Raw genomic sequence first — 26,362 nt, 5'->3', positions numbered from 1 at the left:
AGTTTTCCCAGTTAATGTTAGGGTAATTGAAATCGCCCAATATCAGGGTGTTTGGTAGGACCTTCATGTTTTCCAGTGTCTCCAGAAAGGCAGAGTGGTGGTTCTGGGTCATGGAGTATGATCTGTAGCAGGCCATAATTTGCATTGCAGATTTGCCCGATGTTAGCTGCACATGGATGATCTCAGAGGTATCATGCTGCGCCACTAACCTGGAGGTGTGGGTATCCTTGATGAGTATGGATACACCCCCTCCTTTTGTGTTTTGGTCCATGTTCTGTGGCCGAAATGTGTGGTATGAGTTATAGCCCAGTAGTGCTGAAGTGCTCTCCGAAGCCATGAACCAGGTTTCAGTTACTGCACAGATGTCGACATTCTCCATACTTAGGAGTGCTTCAAGTGCATGCATTTTGAGATTTAAACTCCTGGCGTTAAGTAACATAACCCTCATTTTTTTCTTGTGCTGTTTACAGAGGTAGGTTTGAATTTTGAGCCTTGCCTAAAAAAGGCACTATGGGGGCAGCAAGAGCCTTGGCTAGTATTCAAAAGCCAAGGGGTGACAGGTGCAAGCTGTCTCTTGTGAAGCAATGTGACTTGTTGAGCATGTCATCCCAGGCTGACAGACACTGGATCCCCTTTGAATTACACCAGAAACTTAGCCAATTGTTGAAATTGATCATTTTTTCTTTATACTGAGGTATCATTCTTGGTGAGGGCAGGATGCTATTCAGGGTCAGGGTCATACCCGCCTGGGCTACATGATCAGAGAGCTCTTCCATGTCTCTTTTCATGTAGTCCAGGGAGGTACATCTCAGGTCATTCACACAAACATGAACAATGACAGAGTCATATTTGTACTTGTTCTGGAGTGACCTGAGTGCGTGTGTTGTGTGGTGGATTCTGGCTCCTGACAGGCAGCTAACAGTAATCTTCTCCTTGTCTAGCCTAGTGAGTGGGGCATCAGTGTGCCTGACTATTGAGTCACCTATTACTAGTGTGTTAGGTATGTTATTTCACCTTAAGGGCTGTGATTGTGCAGCACATTGATTTTGTGTTTTATGTGTTGTCTGGTTTGTGACGGGAGGTGCAGGTTTTGTGGGTGTCTGCTTTGGAGCTCTCTGATGCTTTTGCAGGTTTTTATTTAGAGCCTCTGAGTATTTTTTTGTGTATTTATGTGAACTTTTTGCCAGTGCTGGTTTAGTAGGTCTATGTGAGGCTAGAGGTGTGGTGCAAGTGTTAACCTTCTCCTCATGACTGTCTGTTCCAGTCTTGGGTGGAGAGACCTTAGCCTCCAGTTTGGCTATATAATTGCATCTCTCGCATATGTTAGTGTTTTGTGGTAGGAGGAGAGGGCTGTCTGTGTACATGAGGCAGTTGTAACATTGCCTCAATATACCCAGATTCACCAGCTGGACTGAATAGTAGGGTGAGCTGCTTAGTCACTTGGTTGGTGAGGGGTGGATAAAGAGCCTTGCCCTGCTGGGCAGTCAAGTGTCTGGGTATATTAGTGCTTGCTATTAGGTCTGAACAAGTGCTGGACTGTAGGATGCTCTTTGAGTGCTTAGGTTGAGAGTTATGATGAGGAATGATACTGAATCCCAGATTTCCCCTCAATGCTAGTCAGTATCCAACAGTATAAGAGCAGAAAAAGCTTGGTGCAAGCCTAAGGACTTAGCTGATATCATAGGGGTGTGTGTCAGGTATACTGTAAGTGGATTGGAGCCTGTGGCTTGGGTTTGACCTTAGCTTAGTAGAGCTAAGCAAGTGGGTGTGTCTGAGGCTGCCTAGCACTCTTTACATTGCCTAAGTGGGTGTGCATGCCACTCACCGAGTTTTAAAGGAAAAAAAACAGGAAAATGCAGCTCTGTGCACATTTGAGCACTGTGTTTGCACGGCATGCTCCCAGGCTTAAACAGGAAGGCAATGGGAAGGGAAAACAGCAGTAGGAAAGTAATCAGGGAGAACTAACATAGCTGGCAGGTGAAATGTATCAGAATCAGCCAATTACACAGGCAGCAGACCATCCCAGCCCAGAACACTACTATAAACTATGCAAATACCTTTCCCTCTGATTTTTCCCACATACTCTACACCACTGGTGTATACAAGTGGGGGAATTTTAACAAACAAAAACAACAAAATTATAGGGACTGCAATAGCTATCATACATCAACATGTGGAAGAGGCTGAGGGTGGTGAGGATGAGAATGCTGTTGACCAACCTACAGTAAGGAGACGGAGAAGAGTGTACAGACCCAGGGTAAACTACCAGGGCTACATGTGCTGGAGACAGGGGAGCACTATAGGGTGGACAGGGACCTCCTACAGCAAATTATTGAGCTGTGCCGGCCATGCCTGACACACACAACTAACAGAGGGGAACCCATCCCAGTGGATACCAAGGTATGTGTAGGCCTAAGAATACTAGCTACAGGTACCTTCCAAAGGCCAACTGGAGATATCATAGAGCTCTCACAGGCATCAGCATCCAGTGTACTTCACCAGTTCCTGGATGCCATGTCAGCACGTGTTGGTGAGCACATATATTTCCCCAACACTCATGAGGTGTTGGCCAGCAATATGCTTCTCTTCCACCAAATAGCAGAATACCCTGAGGTAGTGGGTGCTATAGACTGCACACACATATGTATCAAAGCACCACCCAGTGAGCTGGGTATGGTCTACATCAACCGCAAGGGCTTCCCCTCCATCAACTGCCAGGTTGTGTGCGATGCCCAGGCCATAATAATGAATGTGTATGCCCTGGAAGCTATCACGTTTCCCTCATCTGGCATCTGACACAGCTGTACCAGAGATTTGCCAGTGGGGACATCCCTTACTATCACCTAGAGGGGGATGCTGGTTATGCACTGGAGCTGTGGCTAATGACACCCATCAGAAATGCACACACACCCGAACAATAACTCTATAATGAGGCACACCCACAGACCAGAATTGTAATAGAGCGTGTGTTTGGGATGCTCAAGTCACGATTCTGGTACCTGGACACATCTGGTGAAGCCTTGCAGTACTCCTCAGCTACATGTACTCAAATTGTCATTGTATGTGCCATGCTACACAATATGATCCTGTGGAAACAGCTGCAGCAGGAACAGCACGGGGCAGGACCACACAGCTCCCCATCATTGCCAAGGCCTGTACAGGCACAGAGTGACTCGGAGGAGGAACAACCTGAGCCTGTCCCAGTAGGCATTAGGAGGCATGCCCAGTATGCCCTGACCTTGGCAAAGAGGCAATGTGTAGCACATACACTGACACCGGAGTGACCCAGGGAATGACACCTCTCTTTGACTCACACATACAGTAAAAGGGATGCCAAACATGATACTACCTCTGGTCAACCATGTATAGGGAGTGTACTATGTGCATCCAACATAGGCAGCCCTTCAGCATCATCCTCAATACTGGCACACCCACAAGGTAAGTCACTCTTCCTACCAATTGCCAAATGGAGTAGTATGTGTTGTTACTTTTATCTATGGTATGGATGTGAGCATGCAAGGGAATCTGGTGGCTGAATGAGATGCCAGCAGATAGTAGACACCTATAGTGGCAGCATGAGATCTGTAACAAATACTGGTGTCACCACAGTAGCCAGTGCTAGTCATGGTGACAAAACCCACTGCAGGAAATGTGCTGGGCCACATGTGTGTCCATATGACACACACATGCCAGTCAGGGAGGTTCACATACCCTAACAACAGTCTCAGCCAGCAGGACAGGTGTAGACAAACACAAACAAAGGCTGTGCTATGGCCTCTGAATGATGGCTATGGGTAATCCCCCCCAAGCCTACACAGACAGACTAGGTCAGGCAGTGAGATGTTAGTTCTGAAGGGTAGGAAGTCACAAACTGATATGTAGGTCAATCAAACCTAAGAGCTGCAGTACACTGATATGCCTCTAGTCAGCATGATAGGTTACAATACAGAATGAAATGGAGTACCTGAAATACCAGTAAAGTCATAGCAAATGTGTACAAGGGTCAGGTGTGCCCCCCCAATCCTATGTAGAAACAATCAGATGTGCCCCCCAAATCCTGTGTAGAAATGTAGAAACAGTCAGGTGTGCCCCCTCCCCCAATCCTGTGTAGAAATGTAGAAACAGTTAGGTGTGCCCCCCTAATCTTGTGTAGAGATGTTGAAACAGTCAGGTGTGCCGCCCAATCCTGTGTAGAAATGTAGAAACAGTCAGGTGTGCCCCCTCCCCCAATCCTGTGTAGAACTGTAGAAACAGTCAGGTGTGACCCCCCAATCCTATGTAGAAATGTAGAAACAGTCAGGTATTCCCTACCCCAACCCTGTGTAGAAATGTAGTAACAGTCTTGTGTGTCCCCCCAATCTGATGTAGACACGTTGCAACAGTTAGGTGGGCCCCCCAATCCTATGTAGAAATGCAGAAACAGTCAGGTGTGCCCCACCCAATCCTACGTAGAAATGTAGTAACAGTCAGGTGTGTGCCCAATCCTATTTAGAAATGTAGTAACAGTCTGGTGTGCCCCCCAGTCCAATGTAGACACAGTGTAACAGTCAGGTGTGCCCCCCAATCCTATGTAGAAATGTAGTTACAGTCAGGTGTGCCCCCCTCCAATCTGATGTAGACATGTAGTAACATGTATGTGTAGGTATAATACCAGTGGAGCACAGATGACTTGAGGTGGACAAGGTAGCAGGATAGAATGTAGCATTTGTACAATATGCAGGTATGCATGTGTTAGGTTGGTATGTGTTTCATATTGTATGAGAGTGGTCAATATGTATGCATGTTGAGGTTTTACCTGGTGGCCATTGCTCACTACTGCTGATGACAGGGCCAAGTCCTCACAACTGCAGTGCCAAAGACAATGCTCCCCAGTATAGTACATGATAGCAGTAAGCCTTTGTAAATGTATGGCGGTAATATGTGTCACCATCTGAAAGATGGACATGGCATGACTGTTGAGCTAGATATACAAGCAGTACACAGAGAAAAGTACCCCAGACACACAGTATATAATGTGTAACCATGAAATGGACACACCCTTGGAATTGTACATACAGGTATGCATGACATTATCTGGGCTTGTATTAGGGAATACTGATGTTGTCTGGCCAAACACTTGCAGATCACAAAGGTGATAGTACTGATGTATTGTGAAACGGCTGATGTCCCTGCATAAGCCAGCATAATGGAATGCTCCATGCATATCTGTGAGTCAGATGCAAGCAGTGTACAAAGCACACATCCACCCACCTCACCCAAACACCACCCAGAGGTACCTCTCCAGTCTTATCCCTGCTGTTAGGAATGGGTACAATATGACCCCCACCTGTGTATGGCAATAGCGAAAGAATGCAGCATGCAGTGCAGGTGTCCCATGCAGGTGTATCCCTAACTATAAGCAGCAGCCAGCCAGTATCCACACCACGTGATCAATACTGATAGAAAGTATTGGCATGAACACCTAGCACACCTACCCTGTCACTCCCAGGGGAATATACTGTATGGCACTCTGGGACTGTAGGACTGACAGAATGCAATGGCCTGCTACAGCTGGCCTGCATCACCACCAAATGGCCTACAGGCCTCTGCCAAAGGCCTGCGTCTCACCCGTACTACTAATGTATGTTATGTGATGGACACCCAAATAACAACATAACACACTCCACATAAGCCATATGCAAGGCCATGTGGACAAACCACAGTAACATGTCCACAATGTCTCACTGCATGAACTGTGGACCAACACCAAAACACAGCTGTGATGAGGTGATAACAATAGGGAAAGTATCAGAAAATGTATGCATAATGCATGGAAGAGGATAAAATAATAGAGGTGGGGGTTGGGAGCATGGGCAGCATGGAATGTGCAAAGTCCAACACACAGCTATGTGCACACACTATCCCTGGCTGCAAACACAGAAATGGGTGACTACAAACCTGCCCATACACCACAATAGGGGTAATGTCCTGACATATGACCCCTGCCTCTGGATTACCTGTGTGAATCTGTACAGCTGTGAGCTATTGCCACAGCAAGAAAAGGCCATACTGTCACATTGATGGATGTACAAGTATGGGATCCTCTGCCATCACTGTACCAAGGTGCTGAACTGGATACACAGACCCAGCAGCAAGTGTCTGCAGCTCCCCCTCCAGAATGGCATAACATTTCATGAATATGTAGGCATTTGACCACAATACTGGACACAGCTGCATTCACCCTGTGTTCCCCAGGACATCACTGCAAGCAAAAATGTCCTCCTGACAGTACTTGAAAACATAAAACTTCACAGTGTATAACAGTACACATGTCTAAATATCTCTGCTGACACCAGTACCATGTAGCAGAAGCAGCACTAACACAATCACCTACAATACACACTATCCCTTGCACAGTTCGACCCCATATTGTCAACTGATCTACAGATATTCTGCAGACACATTTTGCTAGCTGTAGGTGTAGAACACAAAGGTCTGCACTGGAGTACAAACTACCTGGAATGAATCCACACATTCAATACAGAAGGGCATACTGGGCATGCTCTCACACTTAGAGAAATGAAGGCAATGTCAGAAAACAACATACTGAAAGGTCATACTGGGCATGCTCACACACTTAAACAAATGAAGCCCATGTCTGCCAACAACAGTGGGCCATACATATCTGACAGTTGCAGATGTTAGTGCATACACTCCTCAGTATGCACCAGTCATGCATTGCACACACATTGGCTAGGAATGCACACATATATCCAATGACAACACACTATAATATGCCAAAAGTACACATACATAGATGAGTGGAAGAGAGTGACAGTGACAAAGAGCCTTCCATCATGAGGCCTGTCCCACCCAGCACATAGTCAAATGGCTACAACCACATGATCTGTAAATTTCACTCACTGTAGAAATTAGCCACTGGTATCCCTCAGCATTAGAGACTCTGTGGTACAAGTGCTAGCTATGCAACATGACTGTACAAGGCAGTAGTCATCTAGCAGTTGTATACACATACCTGCAGAATATAAATCTGCATGTCCCTGTGTGGTGTGTCTACCTTTAGATGAATGGGTTATGGCCCATGCACACATACTGCCCTCCTCATAGCCCCTCTATGACAAGCCTGCTGATGTCATTCACTTTGAAATACACCTTTGTGGAAAAATAGCCCAGTAATCTCTGTGGCACATCATATAACTGTGTAATGCTGTAGTGTGATAAACTAGTTAGGTAGGAGTTCTAATCCCAGATGTGCCAACTGTGAGTGTGTGTGTGTGTGTGTGTGTGTGTGTGTGTGTGTGTGTGTGTGTGTGTGTGTGTGTGTGTGTGTGTGTGTGTGTGTGTGTGTGTGTGTGTGTGTGTGTGTGTGTGTGTGTGTGTGTGTGTGTGTGTGTGTGTGTGTGTGTGTGTGTGTGTGTGTGTGTGGTGTGTGTGTGAGTCTACACTTTTAGGCTACTCACACTCACTACATTTCAAATGCCTTACTTTCGCAACCCTGCTGATGTCATTCACTTTGAAATACACCTTTGGGAAAGAAGCATCCCAGTAATCTCTGTGGTGCATCCTATAACTGCATAATGCTGTAGTGTGATAAACTAGTTAGATAGGAGTTATAGTCACAGACATGGCAAGTGTGTGTGTGTGTGTGTGTGTGTGTGTGTGTGTGTGTGTGTGTGTGTGTGTGTGTGTGTGTGTGTGTGTCTGTCTGTCTGTGTAGGGAGCAATGCTTTTTAGGCTAGTCACAACCATTATATTTCACATGCCTTACTTTGGCAAGGCAGTTGATGTCATTCACTTTGAAATACACCTTTGGGAAAGGAGTAGCCCAGTAATCTCCATGGCACATCCTATAACTGTGCAATGCTGTATTGTGATAAACTAATTAGGTAGGAGTTCTAATCCTTGACATGGCATGTGTGTGTGTGTGTCTCTGTCTGTGTAGGGAGCAATGCTTTTAGGCTAGTCACACTCACTACATTTCAAATGCCTTACTTTGGCAAGCCTGCTGATGTCATTCACTTTGAAATACACCTTTGGAAAAAGAGCAGCCCAGTAATCTCCATGGTGCTTCCTATAACTGCATAATGCTGTAGTGTAATAAAATAGTTAGATAGGAGTTCTAATCCCAGATGTGGCAACTGTGTGTGTCTCCTCCTGTGTAGGTAGCAATGATTTTTAGGCTAGTCACACTCACTAAATTTCATATGCCTTACTTTGGCAAGGCTGCTGATGTCATTCAGTTTGAAATACACCTTTGGGAAAGATGAAGCCCAGTAATTTCCATTACACGTCCTATAACTGCATAATGCTATAGTGTAATAAACTAGTTAGGTAGGAGTTCTAATCCTTAACATGGCAAGTATGGATGTTTGTGTGCGTGTTTCTTTGTTTGTGTAGAGTGCAATGATTTTAAGGCCATTCACAGTCACTACAACCTCCATTGACCTATTTTGGCAAGCCTACTGATGTCATTTCCAGTGAAATACACCTTTGGGGATGGAGTACTCCAGTAATCTCCATTGCACATCATATAACTGTGTAATGCTGTAGTGTGATAAACTAGTTAGGTAAGAGTTCTCATCCCAGACATGGCAAGTTTGTGTGTGGGTCTGTGTTTGTCATTTATATCCTGTGTGGATGTGGTTGTGAGTGTGTAACAACTGGACTCATTGTAGAGCTGGTTTTGCAAATTTCTTATATGGTGGTCTTATTATATGTCACAATGTCCACATTACAAGGATAACAGAGGTGAAATAGCCATGAGGATGGGGTGCCATTCTATACCCCTATATGTGACATCAACGCCTGGCGAACAAAGTTAGCAACCCTTGTATTACCCAGAGAACACTCTCAACCCATGTCTCATACACAAACACACTTGCCTAGGCAACAACCGCTATGTTGGTAGTACCCTGCATATTGCCCACAGATAGTAACCATGGTGTGATTGCAGTGGACTACAGAGGGCATGGCACCCTGTCCATCAGTACAATAGACATGTACATGCAGACAATGTGCCTTCACTATGTTCCACACTGGATGCCTGCAACACCTGTAGTGCCATCAAATGTGACCCACAAAGGACATACGATGCCTTAAACACATGCCCTGTATGGACAGATGCCACTGATACCAGGGAATACCTGTATCATGCTATCAATGTAGGTGCATGGCCAACCTGCTGTCCATTACCAGTTCCCACCACATGAGGCCAGGACTGGCACATCTGATGATAACAATCTGTGTACACAACATGGGCCAGACACCCCAGGTACAGTTCCACATGTCACTGTACATGTGCACATCCCAGGCCATGTTATGGACTAAAGAACACATACGTGGCAATGCACAGCAATGACCACACACAATAGTTACCCAGGTGACTGGATGGTGAATACAATACCCACCTGTGTGGGCCAATCCAGACACTACACCCCTGAGCCACACTGCAGACTATTGTTATGTGGCCTGATGCCAAAGTATACCCTTCACCTAGCCTTGTATAGCCTTCTGGCACAGTCAACCACTACACACCTGTGAAGCAATGCACCCATGCATGTCAGTACTGGCACCCTGTGTCTGTGTGTGTGGTGTATGATGCTTTCGACCACATTCACACTCACTACAACTCCCACTGGCACACTGAAGAATGCTGTCTGATGTCAGACACTTTCACATGCCCTTTGCCCATATAACCTCCGATAACCCTTGTGGTGCACGTGATACCTGCAGATTACTGTATTGTTCATAGGTTTATAGGTTCATAGGTAGGTACTAAACTATCAGCCCAAGGGCCTAAGTAAGCCTAGCCAACAAGGTTCCCTGGCTTATGCCACCCAAGAAAGTTATTTTCCTGTGCCCCTGATCCATTAGCTAAAATTAATTAATAGCTAATTTTAAAATTAAATACTAACAGCAGAAAATGAAATCCCAACGAATACCCTTTTACATACCCCATTTAAAAAACTTACATATATAATAAATAAATAATGTTAAATATTGTATGTATTGCTTACTAAAAATGTTTACATAAATTATTAAACAATTACATTTCTATTGATACATAAAAAACATAAAAAACAATAAAATAAAATGATGAAATGATAAAATAATATCATATGACAACACTCTAATATAATAATGATGTTATCTTCCTGGATTTTATAACTTGGCCCTTCTTAATTTCAAAACACTACTTAAATTCATACTGTCATTCAATCCTGGCCATTTTGCAGCATCTAACCTTAACTGCCATATAAGCTCCTTATATTCTAATTTGGTCTCCCAGTCACCCCCTCTATTGTCTGGTATTATCTGTTCCAAAACAATAAATTTAAGTTCCATGTTGGGGCAGGACAAAAAATGCTTATAGAAGGCATTAGATTCCTTTTTCTTGGAGATATCATAGAAATGTTCATAAATTCTTCTCCTTAGTGTCCTTTCTGTTTTCCCTATATAGAAACTTTGACATTTTATTTGTCAGACGCAGGGACACTAATATGAAAGAGATATTGGAGAAAAAGCAAATAGTAGATACTGTTGGCAATGGACGTAAGAAGGGAACATACAAGTGTGGAATGTGCAAACAATGTCCTGCCATTTTTAATGGTCACAGTGTATACATCCCATCAAGAAAATACGCATGCCAGACAAATGGATATTCCAACTGTAATACAAAATATGTTGTTTATTTAGGTCTCTGCATAAAATGTCAAAGTTTCTATATAGGGAAAACAGAAAGGACACTAAGGAGAAGAATTTATGAACATTTCTATGATATCTCCAAGAAAAAGGAATCTAATGCCTTCTATAAGCATTTTTTGTCCTACCCCAACATGGAACTTAAATTTATTGTTTTGGAACAGATAATACCAGACAATAGAGGGGGTGACTGGGAGATGAAATTAGAATACAGGGAGCTTATATGGCAGTTAAGGTTAGATGCTGGAAAATGGCCAGGATTGAAGGACAGTATGAATTTAAGTAGTGTATTGAAATTAAGAAGGGCTAAGTTATAAAATTAAGGAATTATCATTATTATATCAGAGTGTTGTCATATATTTGATATTTTTTTGTCATTTTTTTTTTATTATTTTATTTTTTTTTTATGTTTAATCATTATCAATAATAGTATAACAATTTATGTAAACATTTTAGTAAGCAATACATACATATTTTAACATTATTTATTATTTATTATATATGTGTTTTTAAATGGTAGATATATAGTGTGTCATTTTCTTATTTTTCTTTTTTCTTTTAATATTTTTTTTTAATTAGCTTATAATTATGGATAGCTTAATGGATCACATGATTATTATCCATTTATTTAAATAAGATGAGCTGCTTATGGTGGTTATCCTAATGCGGGTGAAATAAATTTTTGTTGTGTGTTATTCCTCTGGCTTTTTTTTGATATTATGGATGATCTCACTTTTTCCCACTTTTCATCAGTTTTTGTTTGTGTTTTTCTGTCTGTTTCTGTTTTTTTTTTTTTCCTGTTCTCCTGTGTTCTAGAGCCACCCATCCACATAGATGGGTAGCTTGTTCCAGAGTATGAGAAGTCTCTGGGATAGGAATCTATCCCTCCAGCATATCCTGTTTATTGTGGTGACAAGGTTTAGGTCCCTAGAGCGTGTAGGGATTGGTATTTCTTTAGGTGTAGCATGTCCAACAGCTCTGGGTTTGACATAGCTTTATATGTTAGGCAGAGATCACCTCTGAGTAGGCAATATGCTATGGAGTAAAGCTGGAGTTTTCTGAGATGGTCAGTGTAAGACATCTGTTTGAGGCCAGTATTCCTCTTTGTGAGGTACTTCTGTGGCTTTTCCAGCTGTTGCTGCAGATCTCTTGTGAGGTACATTCCAAAAGGGGCGTTGTACTCTATAATGGGTCTAATGAGTGTCAAGTAGAGGTTAACAATTACCTCTTTTTTCCTGGATGAGAATGCTTTTGTGATGACATGTGCCATGTAGAAGGATTTCCTGACTACTGTGGTGATGTGATTATCAAAGGAGAGACTAGTGTCCACCTGGGTCCCAATGTCTCTTATCACACATTCAGCATTAAGTAGACTGCTGCCTATGTGGTAGTTCATGGGTATAGAGTTTTTACCAAAGGGGATGACAATGCACTTTTTGGCATTGAACTTGAGGCCATGGCTCTGACACCAGGCATCTGTCTCAGTGAGGCCCTTCTGTAGGATGTCCACATCATTTGGGAACTTGACTATGGCTCCTAGTTTGCAGTCATCTGTGAACTTTGTTAGCCAAAGGCCTTCTGTGTTAGCCTGTACTTCAGAGAAGTAGATACCAAACAGGAGAGGTCCCAGGACTGAACCCTGTGGTACTCCACTTGTCACTGGTTTGAAGTCAGATTTGGAGTCTGCAACCTTTACAGTGTGGGTGAGCCAGTTGGCAACCCATCTTGTGATGTATGGATTTATACCTAATTTAGTGAGTTTAGCTATAATTCCAGAATTAGGGATGGTGTCAAAAGCCTTGGCGAGGTCAAGATAGGCTGTGTGAACTACCTTACCATTGTCTACGGCTTTGGTGACTACCTCAAAGACGTTGATCAGGTTCAGGAGGCATGATCTGACTTTTACAAACCCAAACTGTGTGGGGTCCAGAGTTTAGAGGTTACCAATGTCTTTGTTTATGAGTTCCATGATGATACATGGCCTTACAGACCAGGTTCATCAGGCTAATAGGGTGATAGTTCCCGGGATCAGTGATGGCTCCCCCTTTGTGGATTGGGATAACTGTTGCTGTGTGCCATTCAGTGGGCACAAAGCCTGATGTGAGGCTATGATTGAACACAGTGCTTAGGTGGGGAGCCAGTTTGTTCTGAAGTTTGTGTAAAATGTAGCGTGGGATGTTGTCCAATCCCATGGATGCTGTGTTTTTGGCTTTAGTGAGTGCAGCTTTTACATGCATAGTTGTGATTACAGGGACTCTGCATTCATCCTGTATAGACATGGGCCATTTGGGGGGTGAGAGGGGGTAAAGTTAGCACTGAACCTATCTGCCAGGATGTTGGCAATATCAGTTGGTTCTGTAATTTTCATGCCGTTGTGCTGTAACTCAGAGCAGATCTGGGTGTTGCCATTGAGATTCTTGACATAGCTATGGAATGTTTTGTGGTTGTCCCTAGAATCAGTGGCAATTTTGTTTTCATAGCTAGCTTTGGAGGATCTTATAAGGGATCTCACCATTTTATTGAGGCTGACCAGAGAGTGCCTCCACTCATGGGATTTTACTCTTTTTTGCAACAGTTTCTTCCTTCTGTTGTAGAGTTTGTTTATGGCGGGGGACCACCAGATTGGCTTCCTTTTTTTGGAGGATAGCGTCTTGGTTCTGTTATGGATAGCACAATCCATGCACTCATGTAAGTGCTTATAGAGTGCATTTGTGTAGGATTCAGCAGTTGTACTGTATTGTCCATCTGCATGGGTGCCATGAAGTTCGCCACTTCTGCCTTAAGAAGCATGAAGTTGGCTTTGGAGAAATTTTTTACTGTGGTTTCCTTAATGGGGGGTGGGGGCAGGATATGGATATCTAGGGTGATTAGGTTATGATCGGATCTGAACAATGAGGAGTTGACTTCAGGTGTGGAACACCAGTCACTCATGTTGGTAATGACTAGGTCTAGGATATTGTTGCCCCTGGTGGGGGTGTGGATAAATTGATCCAGGGCATAACTAGTTAGGAAGTCTATTCCTGATCCTGCCAAGTGTGTCAATGTGTGTGAGTCCCTAAGAGAGTGTGGCTGTGTTGACGCTGAGACCTATATATGTGGACAGGTACTTGTACTACACCTATAGTATCACTACCATATCACTATTGCAGATGTCACTCACCATCACATATACGTTTGGACAACTCCTCAACATGAAAGTTATGTGCCGCATGCAATAACTGCATAGACATGTGATAGCAATACATAGTCAGTCAGGGGTTTGAAAGCCTGTACTGGTAGGTGTATGACACAAACATGCTTAGGTTTTACTCTCCCACCCCCTCCCTGACTTACTTTGTCTCTGTCTCCCTCACTCTCTCTCTGGTGGATGTGGTGAACTACACCTGCTTTGCTTAGGCAGCAGCTTGTGTTTTGTAAGTGATGCTCATGATCAGCTGATAGCCTTTGCATGAATTGCAGCCCTCCTCTAGTTGATTGCATGTGGAACTGCTGTGGTAACATTCTCATAGCCAATTGCATGGAAACACACTTCAATATCTGGAAACATCATGTTGGTGTTGGGCCTTTTCATTCACTGTGAGCAGGACCTAGATCTGGTGTTTAGCAAACAGCATCACAGATGGATTTGGGATTTACCTCTAATAACAGACACTGTGGAAACAGGCCAAAACACAGGAGGGGGATGTGCCTGACATGACTATAGAATGTAAATGTTGCTACTCTGCATTTGGAGTAATGTCGGTTTAACAGGGTGTGTGTGGATATGGCTGGTCTACATGTTTTAATACCTGTCATGACAGTGCTATGTTTTTGAGGAAACTCCCATCTGTAGGGTCATCTGCAGACTGTACAGTGAGTGGAGCCTTTTGTTTCTTATGTTACTCACAGAACACCTATCTGAGAACTGCAGAAGCATAGTGTGAGGATTCCAGTCAGTACATGGTGACAGCCATGAGAGTTACTGACTTCATATCCCTCATAGGACATATGTCACAACAAACCCTGGTATGACAGTAAATGTATGATGTTATCCCAGCAACATGCCAATACTGGGGCAGTGTTCGTAGCTCCAGTCACAAGTCTGTCAACCTTTATACATATAAACTGAATAAAAAACAAATAAATCCAAGTGACTTTGGCATCCACACATTAGTTTAATTTGAAGCACTTAGTAAGTTTCACTTGAGTGTATAGTTTTACTTTTATGTAGAGTTTATTTTTAATTTTTAATATGTACTATTTCATTGTCCTTTTGTATGTATTTGAGATGTTCACAGTCAACTTTTTTGAAGGGCCTTGATTGTCTTAGCCTATTTGTTGATTGTTTAATTATCCCGCTTTTTTTTGTGATTACTTTATTTAATGGAGTTAGATTTGGGTATGTGTATTTTCTGATGAAGTCTGCCTAGAAGCAGATGAAAAGCACTTCAAATTAAACTAGTGTGTGGATGCCAAAGTTGCTTGGATTTATTTGTTTTTTATTCAGTTTGTAAGTGTTTTTTTTGTACAACCTTTATACATATGTCATGCAGTAAGAGGTGCATATGTCCTGTACACCATTATTTATTGACATCATACTTGATAACAAGCCAGTCAGATATCAGACTGCTAGACATGTTATATATAGTAGGGGTTGTTTCTGAGGACATAGCTTGGCCATTCTGCGTTTGTGTGTACAGTACTGGGATCTGTGTACTTAGGGTGATTGTCAACAGTATGTGTATTGTGCATATGTACCTTGGGCTGTGCACAGACTGTGGTAGATGCCATTGTTGTTGGTCCTGTCCTATCTGATGTTATATGCTGCTTCAGTGTATGGTACCCTATTGGCTCACATGTCTGTAGGGCCAGACACACACGTGTCCCATACCACAGACAGCCATTGGACCACACAGTGCCATGACCCAGTGTATGTAGGGTCAGTGTGTGAGTGGCACATATGAGGATGGTGTTTATCAGACAGTCCATATAGTGTCATATTAAGCTTGTGTACCATATGTGGGTGTGGCTGTGTTTACGTTGGTTGTTGGTATGCACTTTCACACAGGTGTCTGTTACTCTGTGCTGTGACAAGCGTGTAGTGCCTGTTATAATCACAGGTACATGTGTATTGCCCCATACAAAATGTAGTCCAGTGTTGTGGCAGTCTGTCTGTAGTTTTCACAGTGCTTTGTGACATGCCTAGCAGCCTACTGTTATTTGCAAAACATACTCCTGCCAGGCCACCATAACTGTTGTGTATTTCTGACAAAGCAGTAGGATTTTGTACAGATGTATGTCACTAACTACTGGGTAGTATGTGGCCATGGGATCCCTGCAATACCAGGTATTATGTTTCAGGACAGACTGGCGTGTGTGCATGCATAAACTGTGTGGGCTTATGTAGTCCAGTATTTATGCAATATACCCATGTACATGGCTATTAACATCCACATTGGGAGGTGTGGTCCACATGTCTTGCATGAAGGGGATATGTGTACACCTCTGGAGTGACCACAGAGTGCCTGACTGTCCACATATATTGGTCGTATCTCTGCTGTAGTCCACAGGATCATTACTGTGCTAGCAGTGGTACTGTACTGTGATGTCGTTAGGATGTCTGTCAGTAGCCAATGGTGCACATGTCAAAAGCAGATGTGACCTCCCACACACAACATGTCTGTTAAGACAACCCCTATTACAGTAGCAACAGTCTACATATATACCTGCAATACATACATGACATCCCCTTACACTAAGAGGTTGGGACTATTGGGTCTGAGATAGGACTCCACTCCATGTTCTGGACATATGGTGAACATATATGTATGTATATTTATCCATATATCTATATAGATATATACATATATACATATCGACATACATGGATATATATATATATATATATATATATATATATATATATATATGTACATATATATATGTACATATATATATATACATATAAACACTCAAATATATACATATACACAGCAATATATGTCTACACATATACAGATATAGATACATATGCACATATACTTATGGATATCTACATATATATCGACAGTAATAGGTATATCTGAAAAAAAAAAAATATATATATATATATATATATATATATAGATATATATATACACATATTGTTATAGATATCTACGTATATATCAACATAAATAGGTATATCTGTACACATAGGATGTGCATACATATATATATGTATATACATATATTTATATATATATATATATATATATATATATATATGCAAAGAGATCTACACATGGCTATATATATGATGCACTATACAGATGTGTAGAAAGACATATGTATGAATATACATGTGTACGTACATGCAGACATATATCAACATATGTATATGTATATATCCATATTCCTGTCATGTGTAAACATATTGGTTGTGTATACCTTCCCAAATGTATCTCACCGTATGTATCTGATATGTATACATTGTGATATAACAACATATGTGATGCAACAGTAATGTCAATAACAAGTACTACACAATTGTGGAAGCAAAAGCAATTGTTCAATACTAATCAATATGTGTATTGACAGATATAATGGAAAAACAACAACTGTCTTCACAATGGTCATGGTGTAGTGGTTAATTGTTGTGACTATAGTGTACAGCGTCCTGGGTTCAAGACCTCCAAGTGCTGTTTATTTTGTTGCTGGGCAGAACAAGTGTTGTCAGATACAGAGTGGTTAAGGCAGTTTTGAGCAGCTTTAAGCAGGTTTGCACGAAGCTAAGTGGTGCAAACATATGGTTAAACGTATGTACGCTTACACCATGTGGGCTTCGCTTACCAGTGCGCACATCTGCTTAGCTGTTATATTGGAGCAATGTTGACACCTGCTAAGCATGGCTTAGCCCTGGTAACCAGTTCTCACCACCCAGTCTGATAACATAGCAGGGTAATGACATCTGTAATAGATGTATTTAATGCCATGTACAATACATGTGTCTATGTGCTGTCATTACCGTAGCAAGGGGTGTGAGTGTCATGTCTGGGACACACAAGTATATGAGAACTGTACAGCACTGTTATCTGTGTGAATGTGTTACATACAGGGGTAGTAACCCAGGGTATGTGCTGTCACACTGGCATGTAGTGTATCATGGTGGTACTACTGTTGACAGTGCTTTGCCAGGCAAGAGTAGAGTGCTAAATGTAGTATTGACAACAAGCACACCTGCAGGCATAGCTGGACTCTGAGGCCTCCCTGTTGTGTTCCTGGTGTGTGAGCTGTGTCACAGTATATATCCCCTACTGGATAATGATCCGACATGTGGAATGTAACCGTAGACTACCATCTGTACAGCACATGTTAGTGAGGGCTTCCAACATGTAGTTATGGCATACATATTGTCAAATGTCTAGCTGTCGACACATTCATCCTACTGCATAGCTACTTGCCAAGCTGATGACTGTCAGTCCCTGTACAGATGTGCAGATGGCAGGTATCCAGCTGGGATATGTACAGACAACCTATGTTGATTGACACTGACATGTCTGCCCAGCTGTGTAATAACTGGCACATATATGAGACAACACTCTGTATGCCCCACATGCCATGGGTACCTCCACTGCACTACCACAGTCAAGAGGACATGCTTGGGTACAGGTCTCCATCACAGACACTAACCATGTGTTGTAATATATGTTCCCTACATGTCAACTGGATCACCTCAGTGATCAGAGGCACCCAGAGGATTGGCTGATGCATGTCACTCACCCTGAGGGTCACCACAGTGGTGTCTGTTGATAGATTGCCTGCTAGCACATGGCAGGTGCAGGTGGCAGGATACCACTGTACACACATACCCTACACAACCCATCTCTCCATGGACAATAGCCAGGTACACAGCTATGACCACCTGCAGCAATGCACCCCAGTACTGACACATGTGTGCATTACTGAGGATAGCAGTGTCTGTGTGTTAGTACACCTGTACTTGGAAATTCCATGAGGGCCTTCACAACCACCACAACACCCATTGCCATACTCAGTTGTGGCTGCTGCTTTATCGGACATTACATGTACCCTGTTATGCTCCTCTCCTACCAGCTACATGAGCCTTGCAGTACCAGCACAACAGTGTTGTACAAATGGGTCTATAGGCATGGGATACCCACTGAGTTATGAGAAGTGTGTGTATGTGTGCATGTCTGTATATCTGTAGGGTACAGCATTCTGAGGCCACATACTCCTATTACAATATGCATTGCCACACAGTAGTACAGATAGTGTTGTTGCTGCCCATAGGTGAGGCATGATAATGCAACACCCTACTATGCCTATGGCATGTGCATTAGATGCATATCCCTGTTTTACCACTGTTGGGATATACAATGGGTCGTATCACAGTTGTGGGCAATGTGTGATGGTGGGTATGTTAGAGTGTCATCATGGATTCCAGGGAGAACAATATCCACTGAGGGATGTGGGTGCTGTGTACACTGTCATTACACCATGGTACACCCGGTATATGTCCCATGTACCACTTTATGGTGACCACTGTTACCAACCATACAGGTAACTGATACCACAATCTAGCCCAGTTATGCATGTGCTGTGTGCAGCCTACCTGTAACACATTGGACATGCAGATAAGTTAGTTAGCAGCGATAGGCTCTGGTCTCTTGGATGTGTGTCTGTCTGTCTGTTATGTGTCTGTTAATGTGTATATGATGGTATGTCACACTATGTATTGTCCATATGCAACCATTACATCCCCCATTAGCATACTGTACAATTCTGGGGATGTTCTGGATGTAATATATAACCTGAAACACACCTCACCCTAAATACTCTGTGGTGTGTGCAATGAAAGCCACACAGTTCAGTAGCACTACATACCTAGGTTAGGGTCTAGTCCCACTGTTGCCAAGTAAGAGTGTGCGTGTATGTGGATGGGTCTACATCAGGTTGCAGATTATACACATCAACTGTCCATGTGTCCCAGGCAATAACTGTTATGCAAACCTCTGACATGTGTTCAACTTTACCCCAGATATGTCACAGCCAGGGTGTCACCACAGTGCCATACCCCTTGTGGAATATGACTGCAGACCATCCTCCTGCTGACACATGTACACCTACAACACAGATGGATAACATTATGGAGACCACAATCAACCAGTGTTACTAACAGCTATAATGCATCATTGCTGGACGGCTACAATACCTGACATGTATGCATTAAACATTACTCCTGACAACATGTTACACTGCAGTACTTTAGTAAACTGTAGTGCAGTCACTGTGTGCATCAGAACCATATTAGCATGTCCCTGCATCGATGTTATGGATGACAGGGGTGTGGCACAGGTATCATCATATGCACAGGGTGTGTTGTTGGTTTGCCAGCGGCCGAGGGTGGGCCATACATTTGACACCATGTGTGTGGGTGAGGGGTGTAATGAGTTGAATTTGGTGTGGTGATGTGGTGTGTGTAGGTATGGGGTTGCCATAGGTGTGTTCGTATAGGGTGTGGGTATGCATGCACACAGTTCTGCTATGTGGCTGCCCTATACAGGTGTTTATGGACAGCTGCAGTCCATATTTGGCAGAGTGTGCAGTTCACCACCTCTGGCCATGAACACGTGGACTGTAACTGCCAGGGGTTCCATGGGCATGTCCAGGTACAGGCCTTGATGTGCTACTCTCCCCTGATGATGACAGATGTCTGCTGGAACCAGGTCCCTCCTGAGACTGGCCAGAACCACCGGCTCGTGGCCTGCTGTGGTGTTCACAGCGCCCCCCTGCAGTGCTGGGGCTGGTACTGCCACTAAAAGAGTGCCTTGGTGTCCTAGCACATCTACGACCACCAGCTGTTGGTGTTGCTGGCCTATGTCCACGCGGCCATCATTGCATTCTCACCACATGTTCAAGCACGGACAAACCAGGGTCAATGAGGCCCATCATCTCACCAAACCATCTATCCATGACCTTGGTATGAGCAAGGAGGGCACCAGACAGTTTATGGAAGTTGTCACTTGCAGATGTGAGAGCAGCCCTCTGCAGCCTCAGGCCCTGTCTGGTGTACAGTTCCATATGTTCCTGTGCCCCCATGACAGCCTGAAACATGTACCTGGTGGTACCAGTTGTGGCACGTCTGCCAGGGGCATGATGACCGGCGGCACTACCATGAGCAGTCCGGGACATCTGCCTATGTGGTGCCCTGCTGGACATCTGGCTATGCCTGCTGTGACCAGACACAGTAGGCATGGATACCACACTCTCCTGTGCACTGCCACCAACTGCCAGCTGTCCCTCCACTATGACCACTGGTGATGGGGTATGTATAGGCACTGAAACTGTGCAGGGTTGGGGTGGCTAAAAGGGGGATGTCAAATTATGGTGCTGTTTCAGCCCCTTACAACTCCAACTGTGCCTCAACAGTATTATCATCATCTTCGGTGTCTGTATGGACACCAACATCAGAATACATGCAGGAGGGATCCTGACCCACCTTGCCACCTGTGGGGGAAAACAAGAAATGCACTTTAACACCTGTACAGCATTGCATAACAGTACACACATATACACACATGCGCGTGGGTGCGCGCACACACACACACACACACACACACACACACACACACACACACACACACACACACACACACACACACACACACACACACACACACACACACACACATTCCACCTTAATACCTACCTATCCATGAATTTACAGACAGTTCCACTTTTATTCCCATACGTTCCCCATCCTGCATCACACTTGATAACATACACTCATTAATACCACTCATTAACATATCATTTCTCTAAATGCCTAGACAAATGATCATAACAGAAGACCTGTTACTCCATTACCTCCTTGACCTGAGTGGAGTAGTTTTACATGGCCTCACTGCTGTCATTCAGTGTTCACCCTGTGTATGTCCGAACATCGTGAGCATGGCCCCTATATGTAAGGGGCTACTACGTTCACTCCATAATGTCACGCACTGGAGTGTTATGTGTAAGTATTATTCAGTACATGCCAGATATGCTGCTGAATCAACCTATCATGTGACAACTGTAATATATGGATACACTCCCTGGTGTTGCCTAGTAATTCCCCAATGCATCTGTAGTGCTGCATACGTGGGTTGTCGGTCATGTCTCTGCTGAATGCGATATTAAGGGTATACCTGGTGTCTACTTTCCGTCCCAATGCATGTTCCATGCTGCAGACCTTATTATACTATCAGCTGTCCTGTGATTACATATCAGACAGGTATTCCTGGTGTGTCATGTGGCAGTCCATATCCATGTACTGCATGATCCCAAAGGGAAGTATTGCCATATGAACAACCCCACAATCACACATGTGCATACATGGACACCCACACAAACACACACACATGCACACACACATCCTACATGCATCAACCTCCCTCCACTTCACCAAAGTGACCCTACAGACAAAATACACAAACACACACACACACACAAACACACACACACACACACACACACATGTGAGGTTGTACAAAGATAGTACACACAGTCCTCCTATTACCCATCTGTCAACATGCATAACATATGGTACACAACAGCATGCAATGCAGCTATAGTCATTCCATGCTAGCAACAGTATACATGTGTGTGATGCATAGTCTGTGTTAGTAGGTGTTACCCCTTCCCCTGGATACTACTGCAACCATGTACACAGTATTGCTGTGCACCTCTTCTGTACCCTGCCATGTACTGTGCACCAAAACTCACAGGTGTACAACCCATTGCTGAATGTGTGTAGTACTGTGTCAGTTATGTCAGCTCTAATGCTCACAGCCCCTATGTTTTTCAGCAGCACATACCTGGGATGATATGTGGACAGATGTCATTTGTGAATGCCTGATATCTGGTTTACAGATCTCAACATCAGTGGACCATGTATGACCAATTCAATACTATTATACTGACAACCATCAGACCATACTGTGGCTATTGGGAGTGTACACACCCTTACTGATATGACACACCCTTCCTTGATCTGCCATGGGACCACATCACCACATATATTAACAGTACATGAGCCAGATATGTGACATTTGTCCTGTACATTCACATGCAGTTTCTATGAAATGTGTTGGGTGTGCGGATGCTGACAGTGATGCATACACTCCATGTTTGCATATGTGTGCACACCCTTATCATGAAGGTTTGTTGCACCTATTGTTATGTGTACTACAGCAGTCACTATTCCTGACAGGAGTATACTAGCATGGGCCATCTGTATTTACCAGTGTAAGGTCAGTCTGCCCTACACATGTCCCCCAAATCTGAATGATTGCAAGGTCTACTCATGTGCAAATCCCTTGGTGTTCACACACTGCCGTCACTATTGCTGTGGGGGTAGGGTTACGTCTGCCACAGTTCCTGAACCTGACTGTGTGCAGATACAGCCATTCTTAGCATCCTTAGGATCCCTGCTGCAGTGCACTGATGTCATGCTGACACCCCCTCCCCACCTTCAGCCTTTTTGCAGATGCTTCACAAGTATGGGCTACACATGTGTGTCAGTCTGCAGTGTCCCATATACTGAACACCACATGTTACAGCCTAGTCCCAGCTAATAATGTGGACCACAGTAATACATTATGCCATAGTGTATATCTGTAACAGTTGTCATTGTACTACTGGTATATACACTGTTGTTGCACTGTATAAGGGGGGTGTTTCACACATGTCCCTACTGTAGGCCATGTGTCCCACCATTATGTTAATCCCTGTGGACACATTTCATAATGACAGGATGTTAGCAGCTGTCTGATATACCCTTCCAATACCCCATCATGGTCACCACTGTGATGCAGTGCATTTAACAGCAACAATACGTGAACAGGTACAGCATGCTTTCTGGGTAGGTGTGTTAGATGTGTGCATGGAATATACCATAGCCATTACATGCCTGGTGTATTGGCAAGCATCAACATAAACCATACTCACCAGCTACAGGCTGCTACCTTGGTGGTATACCTGTGGGACCTTCATAAGAGTGTGAGAGATGCGAAGTCAGTGGCCACACCTGTGACATTGCTACAGGGTGGGTGCAGAATTCCAGTACATACACAGCACAAGTCCACAATACTATCACTTATGCACATCTGTTTATTACTACTGTGCAGCAACAAACTATATATATGACATGTCAGATATGAATGATCTACCTGTACAGATCCAGATGCATACACAACAGTGGTCTACTGATGTGCCCTCTTGCCTTACCTGCATGCTCCTCAGCCAGTGTGTGGGTAGCATCCACCTCCACAATGGTGTCTGGCAGTTGTTGGCTGTGCAGACAGGCAGGTGCCACAAGGCTGGCGAAGAGCTCCTCAACACGTGTCATGGGGGGATGGATGGCATGACCCCCCTGTTGCGAGGTGAACTCCCAGACTGCAGCAGCACACCACCGGGCATTGCGAAGCAGGTCAGAACAATGATGCCAGACCTGCTCATAACTGCAGTTATGCAGTCCATCATTGACCCTGTGGACTAAGTCGTTTCACAGGGCGGTCCATTCCTGCTGCTCATGGGTGGCCCGGCTAAACAGGACAGGGTAGTGCTGGGTGAGATAGTTCAGCAGTATGTCATTTTCAGCTGCTGAATAAGCAGGTAGGCATCCATGTGACATCTTGCCTGAATGACATAAAGAAGGAAACAGGTCTGAGCAACTCATACAGTAAGGTTACCCTAGTTCTTAATACACATCTTTGTCACCCCCCACCATATCAGTGACAGCAAACTGTACACACAACTCAATAGGTATGGCTACAGCTTACCTACCAGTGGGGCATATATTATACTGTACCACACTTTGTGCTATGTGTCTGTAGCCATGTTCCCTGTGTGGACACTATCATTGCTGGCCTGTTACGGACTATTCACCTGCATGCCATTGTCAGGGCCACTATGGTTCCATATATTCATGTGGTATGCTTGCTATGTGATTGCTGCACATCTGACATTCTGTGTTATTGGGGATATCTATGCATGCTGTTGGACATATTCCGGGATTGTGTAGACTATTACTACCTACATATGTTCTATAACAGTGACACAATAGCATGTTTAGGGAATATTTGCCAGCAGAACCACCTCTCCAAAATCATCTGGCCATGTTACCAGGCCACATCACATGTGGGACCCACCCTGGGGCCTCTTCATGTACAGGTTCACCACTACCTTCAGGTGGAACCACCTCAGGTGATGTTGTACCCCCTGGAGGCATACACAGACATGATCCTGTTACCCAAGGTCAGGTCTAGGGTCTGTTCCATAGCGGGCTCCACAGACACATGTAGGATGTGCTACATCACCTTGAGGCACCCAGTACACATTCATAGGGTCCACATGCTCCTCCTGCTCATCCTCCAGGCCAGGAACCTTCAGGGCCATGGACTGCTGTTGTGAGTAGCAATGGGTGGGAGGCTTGTTCCCATTGTTTCCATATTGGAGCCCATGGGGCTTCCACATCGCAGACCACACACACCATCCAGGGTGTTTACCCACCACATGTGTCATATACCACCCCTGTAGTCTGCCGTCTATATCTACCAACTTGGACCACTTCCACAGATATGCCTGCCATACTTCCCCATATTCCCATTCCCTACTTCACAGACAAGGACAATGTGGTCCCAGCAAGGGGTTCATACGTGACATACCAATCCATGTTGCACACACTTACAGCTGTATATATCTGTAAGTAATTGCTATGTGTGCAGTTCCCTTGCACATAGCATGCAGCACTGTGGTGATAATACAGGGACATGTATTTACATACATATATGTGTGTGTGCTTGTATATATGTAGACATGTGCATATAGATATATATCTATATATGTGTGGATATATATGATGTATATATGTGTTATATATATATATATATATATATATATATATATATATATATATATATATATATGTCTACATATGGGTATCTGTATATCTGTGGACATACATATGTATATATGTACACATATAGATACCTATAGATGGGGTACATTCAAACATCAGGCCCACATTCTCAAAACTCCTTCCTGCACAGTTGCACTGTTCTGCCTTACTACAACACAGACAGGTGCCCCATATGGACACAGCCTAACATTAGGGGGGTATATATATGGCCAGATTGCAGGTAACCCTATTACACACCTATGGCATTTCAGCATGCTACAATACACATTAACCTGCATGTCCTGCAAGTCATGGGCTGTGGAACCCACACATCCATCATTATGGTATTACTTACACCACCATCTATTGGCCACAGTAATATACATCCCTTCCATTATGCACCACACACTATATTGGCATACATCTTGTCAGTCGGTGCTGCTTTACACAATTGACAAGTATGGCCCACTACCCACAGAGACAGACTCTAATGTCCATAGCAGTTGTTCAGCTGAAGATCATTACAACAGCAACACCTGATGGCATATGTATATCATTCCACATCATCTACCTCAGTATTATGGACCAGGTACTACAGTCAATTACATGCATATATTCTTCACATACCTGTTGTGGGGATGAGGTCTGTTGTGGATAGTATCCTTGTAGGAGGTATTTTTTTCACTCCTTAGGCTGCTTTCTTTGTTGTCTTTTTTGGTGTTGTTGCAGTTCAGGATCTGT

The sequence above is a fragment of the Protopterus annectens genome, chromosome 2.part0 (assembly GCF_019279795.1).
Source record: "Protopterus annectens isolate FY-2018-M chromosome 2.part0, PAN1.0, whole genome shotgun sequence".
Lineage (NCBI taxonomy): Eukaryota > Metazoa > Chordata > Ceratodontiformes > Protopteridae > Protopterus > Protopterus annectens.
This window is presented reverse-complemented; position numbering follows the sequence as displayed.